Genomic DNA, 17,913 nt, shown 5'->3' on the forward strand with positions numbered 1-17,913 from the left:
CTATTTAACGCGCGCGGAAAATTTTCGCGTGCTTCAGCGAAGGCGGGAAACAAGCGCGTACGGTAAACCTCTGCGCGCGGGGAAGAAAGTTGGCGGTCGCGCGGTAAATTTGTTGCGCCGCTTTTCGCGCGTCTATAAATTGCGGTGTTCGTCACGCGGCTATCCATACTACCACGCGCGCTCTCCCCCGCTTCCTCGCCACTTCATTTGCTTCCTCGCCGCTTCAGCGCCCCGCCACCGACGCGCCGCCGGGCATCTTCGGGCTACCGCGGCGTCCACGAGCGCCCTTCCGGCGCGTACTACGCTGACCGGTCTAGCACGTCCGCCTCAGCCTCGGCACGTTCGAGACCGTGCATGAGGCCGCCCGCATACGACACGGCGCGTGACGCCTAGAGAGGCCTAGCTCGCAGCTAAACTTCCACGACGTCTACATGCGCGAGCAGGCGCATGCCGTCGCCCCTCCGCCTCGTCTTATAACAAACCAGGACCGTGAGGAACACCGTCGGCGGCGGCGCCGCTTCCTCATCGCCGAGGAGGACGAGCGAGCCATGGCGGAGTGGCGCTAGCGCCACCCGGAGGACGTCGCCAACGAGAACGCCTTTTGGGGGGGGGGGGGGACGGCAAGGCGTCATGCGGAGCGGGCGGATAGATGTCCGCGGAAGGCACTGGCCATATCGCAGTGCGATCTCGTTAACGTCGATGGGAGGTCATTCTTCTTGTCAGACGATGATTGTTGGGATGACGTGTGGATCTCTACCTCGGACAACACCAGCAAGGGTGATGATGAGGACGACTCGGAGTAGGTTCTAGTTGCACCGTAGTTTTTATCTAGTTGCACTGTAGTTTTTATTGTTGCACCGTAGTTCTTTTATCTATCTATGCTATGAACTATGTAAAATATCTATGTACCGTTTTTATCTATGCTATGAATTATTTTGTCTATGTAAAATATCTATGCACCGTAGTCCAGAGTGTTTGTGCGAGAGCGCGCGCCTGCTGGAGCTACGCACACGCGCTAAATTTACCGCGGCTGCTGGAGCCAGCGCTCCCCGTCGTGCCAAAGCAGGCGATCGGCACGCTGCAAACTGATTTTTTTTAGCGTATCGCGCATTGGGTGGCTGTTGGAGATGCTCTAAGGTTGCCACACCCACACCTAAGGTTAGGCAAGTTTGACCAATTTGGGTGGGTGTTTGGTTCAAGCCACATCTTAGGCAAGCCACACTAGGGTCCCACATCACATACACTCAAAAGTGTGGCAATATTTCCTTAGGCTTGCTAACTTGTGGCTCTCATTTTGAACAACTAACCTTAGGCAAGAGTGGCAATATTGTATGGCAAAGTGTGGCATGGTTAGACCTATAACCAAACTATACATGTCTACAAGATTACAATCAGGGTCACTCAGGTGACAACTCCCTTAGAGCAACTCCAACGCGCCGACCCAAACGGACAGCGGTTTTGTCCGTTTTTGTCTGTTTGGGTCGGCCGTGTTAGAAGGGATAAAGAGGGATTGTTGCGGAATATGATGGATGTATTATTGAGTCTTGAGGGTGAGTATATATTGAGTACAAGACTTGGAGGCCAAGACACCTCCTAAAGATAAGATGAAAATGAATCTATCTAATCATGGGCAATATCTACTACCAAATATATCTCTAACATCCCCCCCCCCCCGCGCGCGCAATCGTAGCGGTAGCGTTGCGAACAACAGGAGCGTCGCAGACGACCAGACTGGAGAGAATAGCAGCCAACGGGCTGACATCCCCCCGCAGTCGTAGCAGGAGCATTGCAGACGCGTTGACTATAAAGGAAGCCGACGAGTTGCTCAAGTGGATGATAACCCTTTGTGCCGATGTCGAGGTAGCCGAGAGCATAGGGTGGTGTAGCCGTAGTCGAGGTAGCCGTGCGAAGAATGCCATGGTCGATGTCGAGTCGGGGTAGCCGGTGTCGAGGGAATCGCCGTGGAGCTGCGGGCGCAAGGAGGCATCGAGTTAGTCATGGGTGCAGTGGTATCGAGGTAGTGGAAAGCCGGAAGGATGATGGTGTTGACGAGGCGTCGCAGCGGGTGTGCCAAACCCGAGGACACGTCGTAGACGAAGGCACGCGCCGGTGTTGCCAGCACCATGCATGCGTAGACAGACGAAAATGAAGTTGACGAAGCGCTGCTCTAGGCTTGCCAGGCCCGGGGACACGTCGTGGACGAAGTCATGCACCGGTGTTGCCAGTACCGGGCATGCGTAGACGAGGGACCTGCACGAGCTATATGCCATGTCGGAGAAGTCAAAGGGGCCAGCAAAGAAGAACTCGACGGCGATTGCGGCGTCCATCGGCGCGAGGCCGATGTCACCAACGGTGGTCGGAGTAGACGAAGTGGTCGGGGTAGATGACGGCAACGCTGGCGACGGGCTGGTGCTGGACAAAGATGAAGGGGGTGGACGGGCGGCGGCGGTGGCTATGGAGGTAGCGGCGACATCAGCCGAAGAAAGAGCGGTGGCGGCAGCGACTAGGTTAGTAGTATTTGTGGCAAAGCCACCGTTCATAATTTTTATACATGTCACTCTTGATTCATTGCACATCCCGGTACACCGCCGGACGCATTCATATAGAGTCATATTTTCTTCTAAGTATCGAGTTGTAATTCTTGAGTTGTAAGTAAATAAAAGTGTGATGATCTTCATTATTAGAGCATTGTCCCATATGAGGAAAGGATAATGGAGACTATGATTCCCTCACAAGTTGGCATGAGACTCTAGACAAAAAAGGAGAAAAAAAAGAGAGGCCAAAGAGCCCAAAATAAAAAATGAGAGAAAAGAGAGAAGGGGCAATGTTACTATGTTTTTTCCACACTTGTGCTTCAAAGTAGCACCATGATCTTCATGATAGAGAGTCTCTGATGTTGTCACTTTCATAAGTGGGAATTTTTCATTATAGAACTTGGCTTATATATTCCAATGATGGGCTTTCTCAAATTTACCTAGGTCTTCATGAGCAAGCAAGTTGGATGCACACTCACTTAGTTTTCTTTTGAGCTTTCATAAACTTATAGCTCTAGTGCATCCGTTGCATGTCAATCCCTACTCACTCACATTGATATCTATTGATGGGCATCTCCATAGCCCGTTGATACGCCTAGTTAATGTGAGACTATCTCCTTATTTTTTGTCTTCTCCACAACCATCATATTCTATTCCACCTATAGTGGCTCACGCTCATGTATTACGTGAAAGTTGAGAATGTTTGAGAACATCAAAAGTATGAAACAATTGCTTAGCTTGTCATCGGGGTTGTGCATAATTTGAATATTTTGTGTGATGAAGATGGAGCATAGCCAGACTATATGATTTTGTAGGGATAAGCTTTCTTTGGCCATGTTATTTTGAGAAGACATAATTGCCTTGTTAGTATGCTTGAAGTATTATTGTTTTTATGTCAATATTAAATTTTTGTTTTGGATCTTATGGATTTGAACATTTATGCCACAATAAAGAAAATTACATGGATAAATATGTTAGGTAGCATTCCACATCAAAAAATCTGTTTTTATCATTTACCTACTCGAGGATGAGCAGGAATTAAGCTTGGGGATGCTTGATACGTCTCCAACGTATCTATAATTTTTGATTGTTCCATGCTATTATATTATCTGTTTTGGATGTTTTATATGCATTAATATGCTATTTTATATTATTTTTGGGACTAACCTATTAACCTAGAGCTCAGTGCCAGTTTCTGTTTTTTTCCTTGTTTTTTAGCTTTGCGGAGAAGGAATACCAAATGGAATCCAAACGGAATAAAACCTTTGTGGTGATTTTTCTTGGACTAGAAGACACCCAGGAGACTTGGAGTGCAAGTTAGAAGAGCCACGAGGCGGCCACAAGGGTGGAGGGCGCGCCCAGGGGGTAGGGTGAGGGAGTCCAGGATTAGGGGGTCCTCGGGTGTCCAGGCTATGTGATATGGGCCGTGAAGATACAAGGCAGAAGACCTTCCCCCGTGTCCGGGTAGGACTCTCTTATGCGTGGATGGCAAGATTGGTGTCCGGATATGTAATTTCCTTCCTCTACAAACCGATTCTGTACAACCCTAGGCCCCTCCAGTGTGTATATAAACCGGAGGGTTTAGTCCGTAGAGGCTATCGGAATTCATAGAGGCTAGACAGCTAGGGTTTAGCCATTACGATCTCGAGGTAGATCAACTCTTGTAACCCCTATACATATCAAATTCAATCAAGCAGGACATTGGGTTTTTGTGATGCCCTCGATTTGATCGTACATTAATCATACACGCAAACGTGTACGATCAAGATCAGGGACTCATGGGAAGATATCACAACACAACTCTAAAAAATAAAATAAGTCACACAAGCATCATATTACAAAGTCAGGGGCCTCGAGGGCTCGAATACAAGAGCTCGATCATAGATGAGTCAGCAGAAGCAACAATATCTGAGTATAGACATAAGTTAAACAAGTTGCCATAAGATGGCTAGCACAAACTGGGATACAAATCGAAAGAGGTGCAGGCCTCCTGCCTGGGATCCTCCTAAACTACTCCTGGTCGTCGGTGACGGCCTGCACGTAGTAGTAGGCACCTCCAGTGTAGTAGGAGTCATCGTCGACGGTGGCGTCTGGCTCCTGGGCTCCAACATCTGGTCGCAACAACCAGATATAGGAAGGGGAAAATGGGGGGAGTAAAGCAACCGTGAGTACTCATCCAAAGTACTCGCAAGCAAGGAGCTACACTACATATGCATTATTATCAATGAAAGGGGTAGTATATGTGGACTGAACTACAGAATGCCAGAATAAGAGGGGGTAGCTAGTCCTATTGAAGACTACGCTTCTGGCAGCCTCCATCTTGAAGCACTAGAAGAGAGTAGATGGTAAGTTAACCAAGTATCATCGCATAGCATAATCCTACCCGGCGATCTTCTCCTCGTCGCCCTGTGAGAGAGCGATCACCGGGTTGTATCTGGCACTTCGAAGGGTGTATTTTATTAAGTATCCGGTTCTAGTTGTCATAAGGTCAAGGTACAACTCCGGGTCGTCCTTTTATTGAGGGACACAGCTATTTGAATAGATAAACTTCCCTGCAGGGGTGCATCACATTTTCCAACACGCTCGATCCCCTTTGGCCGGACACACTTTCCTGGGTCATGCCCGGCCTCGGAAGATCAACACGTCGCAGCCCCACCTAGGCACGACAGAGAGGTCAGCATGCCGGTCTAAATCCTATGCACGCAAGGGTCTAGGCCCATCGCCCATTGCACACCTGCACGTTGCGAGGGCGGCCGGAAGCAAACCTAGCCTCCCTAATACAAGAGCAGACGTTCCAATCCAATCCGGCGCGCGCCGCTCAGTCGCTGACGTCAAGAAGGCTTCGGCTGATACCACGACGTCGAGTGCCCATAATTGTTCCCGCGTAGTTGGTTAGTGCGTATAGGCCAGTGGCCAGACTCACAAATACCAAGATCTCGTTAAGCGTGTTAATTGAATTAATCGTGGACGCCGACCAGGGCCAGGCCCACCTCTCTTCTAGGTGGTCTCAACCTGCCCTGTCGCTCTGCCACAAAGATGCACTCAAAGGGCCGTCGGGACAAACGTCCTTTCGGACCCAATCCGTGAATCACTATGTGTACTCTACGAGCCGACCCGACTTTAGTCACCACAGGTATCATATAATATGTATATAAGTATATACTCGTGATCACCTCCCGGGTGATCATGACCCGATAGTATAGCATGGCAGACGAACAAGAATGTAGGGCCACTTATGGAATACTAGCATCCTATACTAAGCATTTAGGATTGCAGGTAAAGGTAACAACAGTAGTAGCAAAGACAGGCTATGCATCAGGATAGGATTAACGGAAAGCAGTAACATGCTACATGATACGTCTCCATCGTATCTATAATTTTTGATTGTTCCATGCCAATATTCTACAACTTTCATATGGCATCTTTTTATACCATTTTTGAAACTGACATATTGATCCAGTGCCCAGTGCCAGTTCCTGTTTGTTGCATGTTTTTTGTTTCGCGGAATATCCATATCAAACAGAGTCCAAACGGGATAAAAACTGATGGAGATTTTTTTGGAATATATATGATTTTTTGGAAGAAAAATCCACGCGAGACGGTGCCCGAGGGAGGCACGAGGCAGGGGGGCGCGCCCCACCCCCCCGGGCGCGCCCCTGGCCCTCATGGCCACTGCGTAAGGCGGTTGATGCCCTTCTTTCGCCGCAAGAAAGCTAATATCCGGATAGAGATCGTGTTAAAATTTCAGCCCAATCAGAGTTATAGATCTCCGGGAATATAAGAAACGGTGAAATGGCAGAATCTGAGAACGCAGAAATAGAGAGAGACAGAGAGACAGATCCAATCTCGGAGGGGCTCTCACCCCTCCCATGCCATGGATACCAAGGACCAGAGGGGAAACCCTTCTCCCATCTAGGGAGGAGGTCAAGGAAGAAGAAGAATGAGGGGGGGCTCTCCCCCCTCGCTTCCGGTGGCACCGGAGTGCCACCGGGGGCCATCATCATCACCGCAATCTTCACCAACAACTTCACCGCCATCATCACCAACTTTCCCCCCTCTATGCAGCGGTGTAACCCCTCTCTTACCCGTTGTAATCTCTACTTAAACATGGTGCTCAATGCTATATATTATTTCCCAATGATGTATGGCTATCCTATGATGTTTTAGTAGATCCGTTTTGTCCTATGGGTTATTTGATGATCGTGATTGGTTTGAGTTGCATGTTTTAATATTGGTGCTGTCCTATGGTGATCTCCGTGTCACGCAAGATTGAGGGATTCCCGCTGTAGGGTTTGCAACATGTTCATGATTTGCTTATGGTGGGTGGCGTGAGTGATAGAAACACATACCCGAGTAAGTAGGTTGTTTGCGTATGCGATAAAGAGGACTTGATACTTTAATGCTATGGTTGGGTTTTACCTTAATGATCTTTAGTAGTTGCGGATGCTTGCTATAGTTCCAATCATAAGTGCATATGATCCAAGTAGAGAAAGTATGTTAGCTTATGCCTCTCCATCAAATAAAATTGCAATAATGATCACCGGTCTAGTTATCGATTGCCTAGGGACACATAACTTTCTCATAACAACAAGCTCTCTACTAAAAATAATTTAGTTGTGTCTTTATCTAAACAGCCCCTACTTTTTATTTCCGTGCTCTTTATTATCTTGCAAACCTATCCAACAACACCTATAAAGTACTTCTAGTTTCATACTTGTTCTAGGTAAAGCGAACGTCAAGCGTGCGTAGAGTTGTATCAGTGGTTGATAGAACTTGAGGGAATATTTGTTCTGCCTTTAGCTCCTCGTTGGGTTCGACACTCTTACTTATCGAAAACTGTTGCGATCCCCTATACTTGTGGGTTATCAAGACCTTTTTCTGGCACCGTTGCCGGGGAGCAATAGCGTGGGGTAAATATTCTTGTGTGTGCTTGTTTGCTTTATCACTAAGTAATTTTTATTTGCTGTTGTTAGTTGTTTTCTATCTTTAATTATGGGTAGGAAACGCAAAATACTAAAAAAATTAGTTATACCTGCTGAACCAATGGTTGAAGAACCACTCAAAATCTATCACAGTCCTAAAGCTTATTACTTGGATCATCTTCGATCCCTTTGTGCTCGTGGTGAAACCCCAACTAGCTTAGTTAACGGCAAATCTTTAGATGAGCATGTTTGTTATGTGCGACACGGTATATCTGAAAAAGGGAAATTTCTACTGGGTCAAATTCATCGTTTGCAATGCTATGCTTGGAATTTATGTGAAATATATGATTTTACTTGTTGTTCTAAAAACCCTAAGAAACACCTTCCCTATGAATGTGAGTTTAGTGATAATGGAATCGTATCTTCGTATGCTAAAGGTGTTTATAGTTACTATGATGTTCAAAAATTGAATAATTTGTTGCTTTTAAGGGTGCTTATGAAATTGCTTCTTTGATTGAAAAGTATGATGCTACTCTTTACAAATCTGAAAATTTTGCCATACTTAAATATTGCTATGATAATTATGCTTCTAATGCCTATGTTGAACCATATATTGATGACTACTCCGCTGTCCAAGAAGAAACTAATATTTTGCAGGAGTCTATGGAAGAAGAAATTGATGAAACTGTGAGCTCATTAGATGAAAAAGATGATGAGGAGAGCGAAGAACAAAAGGAGGAAGAGCGGATTAGCTACTCGTGCCCACCTTCTAATGAGAGTAACTCTTCAACTCATACATTGTTTAATTTCTCTTCGTGCTTACCGAAGGATGATTGCTATGATGATTGTTATGATCCTGTTGATTCTCTTGAAATATCCCTTTTTGATGATGCTTGCTATGCTTGTGGCCAAGATGCCAATATGAATTATGCTTATGGAGATGAACTTGCTATAGTTCCTTATGTTAAACATGAAATTGTTGCTATTGCACCCACGCATGATAGTCCTATTATCTTTTTGAACTCTCCAAACTACACTATATCGGAGAAGTTTGTGCTTATTAAGGATTATATTGATGGGTTGCCTTTTACTACTACACATGATGATTTTGATAGATATAATATGCATGTGCTTGCTGCTCCTACTTGCAATTATTATGAGAAAGGAACTATATCTCCACCTCTCTATGTTTCCAATACGATAAAATTGCAAGAAACTGTTTATACTATGCATTGGCCTTTACTATGTGTGCATGAATTGTTCTTTTATGACATGCCGATGCATAGGAAGAGAGTTATATTTCGTTGTTACATAATATATGTTACTTTGTGCTCACTACTAAATCACAAATCATTGTTAATTAAAATTGGCTTTGATATATCTTGGGATCCGGGCGGATCCATTACTTGAGCACTATATGCCTAGCTTAATGGCTTTAAAGAAAGTGCTGCCAGGGAGACAACCCGGAAGTTTTAGAGAGTCATTTATTTATGTTGAGTGCTTTCATATAGTTTAAAAACAACAAAAATAAAGAGGGGAACCCAGAAAAGCGAAAGTGAGAGAGACAATCATTGTTGAAGTGGGAGCTAGCCTTGAACTTTGTCCATGCTCACAAAAACTTTGTGAATCTTGATTACAGAAAATTTTCAACAAAAATAATTATCCCCTTGTACAATTCCATTGTATCATAAAAATAATGTGCCAAGATTTGCCTTTAGGATGTTTTAGATGCTTGTTGGTTTGTATGGTGCAGGACAGAAACTTTGGCTGTAGCGCGCGATTTTACATTTTTTACTGGAACGTCAAATGGTTCTGGTTATTTTTGCACTGTCTTTCTATACAAATTTTTTATTTTTCCTAATTTTGGCAGAATTTTTTCAAGTATCATAAGTATGGTGAATGTTCAGATTTCTACAGACTGTTCTGTTTTTGGCAGATTCTGTTTTTGATGCATATTTTGCTTGTTTTGATGAAACTATCAATTTATATCAGTGGATTACGCCATAGAAAAGTTATATTACAGTAGATACAATGCAAAAACAAAATATGAATTGGTTTACAACAGTACTTAGAGTATTGATTTGCTTTATTATACTAACAGATCTTACCGAGTTTTCGGTTGAAGTTTTGTGTGGATGAAGTGTTCGATGATCGAGAAGGTCTCGATATGAGAAGAAGGAAGAGAGGAAAGAGCTCAAGCTTGGGGATGCCGAGGCACCCCAAGTAAATATTCAAGGAGACTCACGTGTCTAAGCTTGGGGATGCCCCGGAAGGCATCCCCTCTTTCTTCAACAAGTATCGGTATGTTTTCTGATTCGTTTCGTTCATGCGATATGTGCAATCTTGAAGCGTCTTTTGCATTTAGTTTTCATTTTTATTTTATGCACCATGCTGGTATGAGATAGTCCTTGGTTAATTTATAGAATGCTCTATTAACTTCACTTATATCTTTTGAGTATGGCTTTATAGAATGCTTCATGTGCTTCACTTATATCATTTGAAGTTTGGATTGCCTGTTTTTCTTTACATAGAAAACCACCATTTGTAGAATACTCTTTTGCTTCACTTATATTTGTTAGAGCGCGGGCATATCATTTGTAGAAAGAATTAAACTCTCTTGCTTCACTTATATCTATTTAGACAGATGACAGGAATTGGTCATTCACATGGTTAGTCATAAAATCCTACATAAAACTTGTAGATCACTGAATATGATATGTTTGATTCCTTGCAATAGTTTTGCGATATAAAGATGGTGATAATAGAGTCATGCTAGTGGGTAGTTGTGGATTAGTTGAAATACTTGTGTTGAGGTTTGTGATTCCCGTAGCATGCACGTATGGTGAACCGTTATGTAACGAAGTCGGAGCATGAGGTATTTATTGATTGTCTTCCTTATGAGTGGCGGTCGGGGACGAGCGATGGTCTTTTCCTACTAATCTATCCCCCTAGGGGCATGCGTAGTAGTACTTTGCTTCGAGGGCTGATAAACACTTGCAATAAGTATGTGAGTTCTTTATGACTAATGTTGAGTCCATGGATTATACGCACTCTCACCCTTCCATCATTGCTAGCCTCTTTGGTACCGTGCATTGCCCTTTCTCACCTCGAGAGTTGGTGCAAACTTCGCCGGTGCATCCAAACCCCGTGATATGATACGCTCTGTCACACATAAGCCTCCTTATATCTTCCTCAAAACAGCCACCATACCTACCTATTATGGCATTTCCATAGCCATTCCAAGATATATTGCCATGCAACTTCCATCATCATCATATACATGACTTGAGCATTCATTGTCATATTGCTTTGCATGATCGTAAGATAGCTAGCATGATGTTTTCATGGCTTGTCCGTTTTTTGATGTCATTGCTACACTAGATCATTGCACATCCCGGTACACCGCCGGAGGCATTCATATAGAGTCATATCTTTGTTCTAGTATCGAGTTGTAATATTGAGTTGTAAGTAAATAAAAGTGTGATGATCATCATTATTAGAGCATTGCCCGCTAAAAAGAAAGAGAGGCCAAAGAAGCCTAAATAAAAAAGGGGGGCTAAAGAAGCCCGCCAAAAAAAGAGAGAAGAAGGGGGTAATGGTACTATCCTTTTACCACACTTGTGCTTCAAAGTAGCACCATGTTCTTCATATAGAGAGTCTCTTGAGTTATCACTTCCATATACTAGTGGGAATTTTCATTATAGAACTTGGCTTGTATATTCCAACGATGGGCTTCCTCAAATGCCCTAGGTCTTCATGAGCAAGCAAGTTGGATGCACACCCACTTAGTTTCAGTTTGAGCTTTCATATACTTATAGCTCTAGTGCATCCGTTGCATGGCAATCCCTAATCCTCACATTGACATCAATTGATGGGCATTTCCATAGCCCGTTGATTAGCCGCGTCGATGTGAGACTTTCTCCCTTTTTGTCTTCTCCACACAACCTCCACCATCATATTCTATTCCACCTATAGTTCTATGTCCATGGCTCACGCTCATGTATTGCGTGAGGGTTGAAAAAGCTGAAGCGCGTTAAAAAGTATGAAACAGTTGCTTGGCTTGTCATCGAGGTTGTGCATGATTTGAATACTTTGTGTGGTGACGATGGAGCATAGCCAGACCATATGATTTTGTAGGGATAACTTTCTTTGGCCATGTTATTTTGAAAAGACATGATTGCTTTATTAGTAGGCTTGAAGTATTATTGTTTTTATGTCAAATGATAGACTATTGCTTTGAATCACTCGTATTTTAATATTCATGCCATGATTAGATATGTGATCAAGATTATGCTAGGTAGCATTCCACATCAAAAATTATCTTTTTTATCATTTACCTACTCGAGGACGAGTAGGAATTAAGCTTGGGGATGCTGATACGTCTCCGTCGTATCTATAATTTTTGATTGTTCCATGCCAGCAATATTCTACAACTTTCATATACTTTTGGCAACTTTTTATACTATTTTTGGGACTAACACATTGATCCAGTGCCCAGTGCTAGTTCCTGTTTGTTGCATGTTTTTTCTTTCGCAGAATATCCATATCAAACGGAGTCCAAACGGGATAAAAACTGATGGAGATTTTTTTTGGAATATATATGATTTTTGGGAAGAAAAATCCACGCGAGACGGTGCCCGAGGGAGGCACGAGGCAGGGGGGCGCGCCCCACCCCCTGGGCGCGCCCCTGACCCTCGTGGCCACCCCGTAAGGTGGTTGATGCCCTTCTTTGGCCGCAAGAAAGCTAATATCCGGATAGAAATCGTGTTAAAATTTCAGCTCAATCGGAGTTACGGATCTCCGGGAATATAAGAAATGGTGAAATGGCATAATCTGGGAACGCAGAAATAGAGAGACAGATCCAATCTCGGAGGGGCTCTCGCTCCTCCCATGCCATGGAGACCAAGGACCAGAGGGGAAACCCTTCTCCCATCTAGGGAGGAGGTCAAGGAAGAAGAAGAAGGAGGGGGCTCTCTCCCCCTTGCTTCCGGTGGCACCGGAGTGCCACCGGGGGCCATCATCGTCACCGCAATCTTCACCAACAACTTCACCGCCATTATCACAAACTCTTCCCCCCTCTATGCAGCGGTGTAACCCCTCTCTTACCCGCTGTAATCTCTACTTAAACATGGTGCTCAACGCTATATATTATTTCCCAATGATGTATGGCTATCCTATGATGTTTGAGTAGACCCGTTTTGTCCTATGGATTATTTGATGATCGTGATTGGTTTGAGTTGCATGTTTTATTATTGGTGCTGTCCTATGGTGCTCTCCGTGTCGCGCAAGCGTGAGGGATTCTCGCTGTAGGGTTTGCAATATGTTCATGATTTGCTTATGGTGGGTGGCGTGAGTGATAGAAACACATACCCGAGTAAGTAGGTTGTTTGAGTATGGGATAAAGAGGACTTGATACTTTAATGCTATGGTTGGGTTTTACCTTAATGATCTTTAGTAGTAGCGAATGATTGCTAGAGTTTCAATCATAAGTGCATATGATCCAAGTAGAGAAAGTATGTTAGCTTATGCCTCTCCCTCAAATAAAATTGCAATAATGATCACCGGTCTAGTTATCGATTGCCTAGGGAAAAATAACTTTCTCATAACAACAAGCTCTCTACTAAAACTAACTTAGTTGTGTCTTTATCTAAACAGCCCCTACTTTTTATTTGCATGCTCTTTATTATCTTGCAAACCTATCCAACAACACCTATAAAGTACTTCTAGTTTCATACTTGTTCTAGGTAAAGCGAACGTCAAGCGTGCGTAGAGTTGTATCGGTGGTTGATAGAACTTGAGGGAATATTTGTTCTGCCTTTAGCTTCTCGTTGGGTTCGACACTCTTATTTATCGAAAACTGTTGCGATCCCCTATACTTGTGGGTTATCACTACACTACTCTAATGCAAGCAGTTGAGAGAAGAATAGACGATATCTGGTGATCAAGGGGGGGGGCTTGCCTGGTTGCTCTGATAAGAAGGAGGGGTCGTCATCAACGTAGTCGATCAAGGCACCAGCAGCGGTGTCAGTGTCGGAGTAATTGGACACAGATACCCCGAAGACGGCGAGACAATAAATCAAGACATCGGGGCTAGCAAAGCCCCTCAGTCCGACTATCCGGTGGCTGCTGGCTGCTGACTGCTCCCCCAGGCCGGCTGCTGGCTGCCGGCTGCGGGCTGCTGACTGCTGACTGCTGACTGCCCGGCTGCCCCTGCTGGCTGCTGGCTGCTCCATCAGGCCGGCTGCTGACTGCCGACTACCCGGCCACCACGGCCGTCTACTGACTGTCGACTGCCCGGCCATCCCGATCGGCTGCTGGCTGCCGACTGCTCCAACCAGCCAACTGCCCGAAGTCAACTGCAGCCTGACACGACCCCGACGTGACGATCATACTGCAACGTCATCTACAGTGTACCGTGTCCCCTGGGTACTGATTTATAAAGTACCCTAGGGGACAAGCATGACATGTACCATGCCACTAGTTATGCCTACATAGCTTGGTTTGTAAGCTACCCAAAGTAGCTTACAACCAAAGCCACTACCACCCATGCCACTAGCTAGCTTACACATTAATCAAGCTACACACTATATATAGCAACCATCCATCCATCCACCACATACTCTCATGAGCACTCACGTAGGAGCACACCCATCCATTCGGCCACATGCCATGGGCATAGCCGGCCACTAGCATACCACATACATACATTTATGAAACCAGATGCCCGTGGCACTGCTTTCAGATACAGCTCCAGGAGCACTCTATACCAGATATACTCAGACATGCAGGAGTAGGGGTGTTATCTCTCTGGAGAGCCCCGAATCTGGGGTAAACTAGCGCGTGCTACTCGCATACTCGTCTCTGAATATTCCGGCAGCAGTCTTGCCCTCACACGAAGCCACCTTGTGGCATATGTCATCTTGCACCCCCTCGTGAGAATATCACGACATTTGGCGCCCACCGTGGGGCGGTACTATGCTACCGCGCTGCTGCTGGTTTCGCAGTCCGGGCGGGACCATCTTCGCCATCACCGCCGCGGCGTCGCACCATCTCTCTTGTAGCGCTCGGGGGCTCGACTTCGACCCTCTCCCGGAGTGGCCGCGCGGGACGGCGCGTCCTCGCCGTCGGCCTCGCCGCCTTCGTCATCACCACAGTTGCGACGCCGGCCGCCCGTCCGCGCGCGCGCCGCGCGCGGGGCCTCGTTTTGGTCGGCCAAGTCCATCCATGCGCCTCTCACGCCTGCTCTTACACCTTGCTCCGGCCGGAGCGCGCGTTTGCTCCTTCACATACCATCTTTGCAAGCTAGCTAGATGCAAGTCAACAATGGTCAAACCATTAGCCATACACGCTGTCCAGCAAATCAAATCATAGCCATACACTATACGCGTCCTAGACGCAAGCTAGTCAACGGCCAAACACATCCTAGATAATGACCATGGATCGGTCAGACGATGGCCGGACGCTGCGTGTACTCTGGCTTCATGCCCGTCGTGACTCGAGCCTCCTACTCCACTGCGTGCGCGTGCTCTCTTGCCGGCCGCCCTCTGCGCGTCCGCTGCTATCTGCGCCACCGCCAACTACTACTGCTACCTACTGCTGCGACCACTGCTGCCGCTCTCACCCCCAGGCAGACAGCCCGGCTTCCCAAGCGGGCATGCCCTCATGCTCGTGCCCCTCCTGCTCTGCTTCGGCCACTCCGCCTCGTGCACCGACTCGCCCCTGTCTGCAGTCGCGTCGCCTCCGGTTCGGCAGTTCCTCGTCGTCGCGCCTGTCCGACTTGCCGCGCTGGGTCCTCCGCTCCGGCTGGCCTGCCCCCTCGCGCGCCGGCGGGCCCTTCCCGCGGCCGGCTCCATGTATCCCCGGCCGGACCCGGCCTCCCGCGCCTCGGCCGTCTCCCTGCGCCCGCAGATGCCCGGCCGCGCCTGGCCGCTTTCACGTTGCACGCGCGTCGTGCTCACCTCTGCGCCCGCTCGCCGGCCTCGGGCCGGCCCCTCAGCGCCGCGCCGGGTCCTCGACGCCACGTCCCCCGCCCGGCGGCCGCGTGCCCCGCGCCGGCCGGCTTTGCCCACCTCCACCAACCGGCGCCGGCTGCCGCCCGTCGCTGCTCTCACTGCTGGGCCTCGCGCGCCGCTCCGCCTGGCCGCGTCGCCCTCACCAGGCCGGCTCCCCCAATGCCGGGTCCTCCCAGCCTTGCCTCCTGGCCGGGTCGCCGCCTCTCCGCCTCCCGCTGGCCCCGTCCGACTCTGCCCGAGGCCGCCTGCGCCTCCGTGCGCCGTGCCGGCTCCCTTGCCGGGCCTCTGGCCGGTCAGGTCGCGCGCCTCCGCTGCCGGCTCTCGGGTCGAGCGCCGTGGCCAGTTGTGCCCCTTGCGCACCCGCCGGGTTCCCGCATCCGGCTCCCCTGGGCCGGTTGGAGAAGAAAAAAAAGGGGGGCCGGCTGCCCGCATGGGGCCGGCCAGAAAAGTATCCGGGTGCTGAGAAAAAAAAGAGACAGAGATAGAGGTCCGGCTGCCCACGTGGAGTCGGACAGAAAAAGAAACAAGAAGAAGAGAGGAAAAAAGAGAGGCCATCTGCCCGCTGTGGCCGACTGCTTGTGCAAAGGAAAAGAGGTCCGACTGACTAAGTCAATAGCCGGCCGCAAGAAAAAAAATGATGAATGAAGTGATATGCCGGCTGGAAAAAAAGCAAAAGTTCGACTACCTCGCTGGATGAAAAAGAAATGTGCGCTCGGCTATCCACAACCGGACAAAGAGAAGAAGAAAAAAGCACAAACTTTAAAAAAGAAGACAAATTAGTTACCGGGAGATCCGGCCCGACTGCTCAGCAGTCGGCCCGAATCTCGGGGGCTACACCCAGCGGGTGCGCTGACGTGCCACCGCGAGAAAGAAGACAAAGTAGTTGCCGGGAGAGCCGGCTCGACTGCTCAGCAGTCGGCCCGAATCTCGAGGGCTACACCCAGCGAGTGCGCTGCCGCGCCCCCGCGAAGAAGAAGACAAAGTAGTCACCGGGAGATCCGGCCCGACTGCTCAACAGTCGTCCCGAATCTCGGGGGCTACACCCAGCGGGTGCGCTGACGTGCCCCCGCAAAGATTGCAGACAAAAGAAGAGTTTTGTCCGGCTTCCAGCAGCCGGCAGAAGAGAACAAGAAGAAAAAAGGTGATGCAAGACGCCTCGTCGCCTGGCCGGTCGAGCCTGACCGGCCGGGACCCCCCTTCGAGCACCCGGGGGATCGAAGGCTACACCCAGCGGGTGCACCGGCGCACTCCGCGAGCGCCGAGCCGCGCCGGCTGTCTTCGGAAAACCCCGCCTCGGCTACGCGAAAACCAATGTGAGCTCCTCACCCGCATATTTTTTGCACCACGCAAGCACGGATAACCCCGAGCGAAGCTCGGGGCCTGTCTTCGTGTTTTATTACAATAGCATCACTGTTCGCCCCGGCACCAACCAGAGTTGGCCCGGGGGCTGGCCGTTTGGCCTGAGACGTTAGTTCCCGCAAACGGCTTAGTAGCGTGCGCGGTACCAAAGGCCCACTCTTAGTCATAGACCGCAGAGCGGTTGTTCGACTAGCAAGAGTGATCGCTGGAGGCCACCCACGCAAAAAAGGTCCGGGAAGAAAAACGGTTCGAGCGACCCAGCCATTTCCTTTACAAGTATCTGTTCGGTCGAATCTGCTCCCAGACTCTGAGTACTGTACACTCCACTTCACGGCCCACTCTCAGCCACAGACCGCAGAGCGGTTGTCTGGCTAGCGAGAGCACAAGCCAAAAAACGGAGGGAACACGAAAAAGATTAAGGGGGCTCGGACGAAACCGAGTCGGCACCCTCTGCATAAAACTTGCAATGCTAAAAGCAAACATTTGATATATCTGCGTGGACTAACTTTGTCTTTTTCATGATCATTTCCATGAACACTCGCCAAAAAACCTCCGCCCAACTTTGCCAAGTTGCCCGGAGGCTTGGGGGCTACTGTCGGAGTAATTGGACACAGATACCCCGAAGACGGCGAGATAATAAATTAAAACATCGGGGCTAGCAAAGCCCCTCAGTCCGACTACCCGGCCGGCTGCTGGCTGCTGACTGCTCCCCCAGGCCGGCTGCTGGCTGGCGGCTGCGGGTTGCTGACTGCCCGGCCGCCCCTGCCGGCTGCTGGCTGCCGACTGCTCCACCAGGCCGGCTGCTGGCTACCGACTGCCCGGCCACCCCGACCGGCTGCTGACTGCCAACTGCCCGGCCATCCCGGCCGGCTGCTGGCTGCCGACTGCTCCAATCAGCCAACTGCCCGAAGTCAACTGCAGCCTGACGCGACCCCGACGTGACGACCATACTGCGACGTCATCTATAGTGTACCGTGTCCCCTGGGTACTGATTTATAAAGTACCCCAGGGGACAAGCATGACATGCACCAGCTATGCCTACATAGCTTGGCTTGTAAGCTATCCAAGGTAGCTTACAACCAAAGC

This window comes from Triticum urartu, chromosome 5 (assembly GCF_003073215.2).
Source record: "Triticum urartu cultivar G1812 chromosome 5, Tu2.1, whole genome shotgun sequence".
Classification (NCBI taxonomy): Eukaryota; Viridiplantae; Streptophyta; class Magnoliopsida; order Poales; family Poaceae; genus Triticum; species Triticum urartu.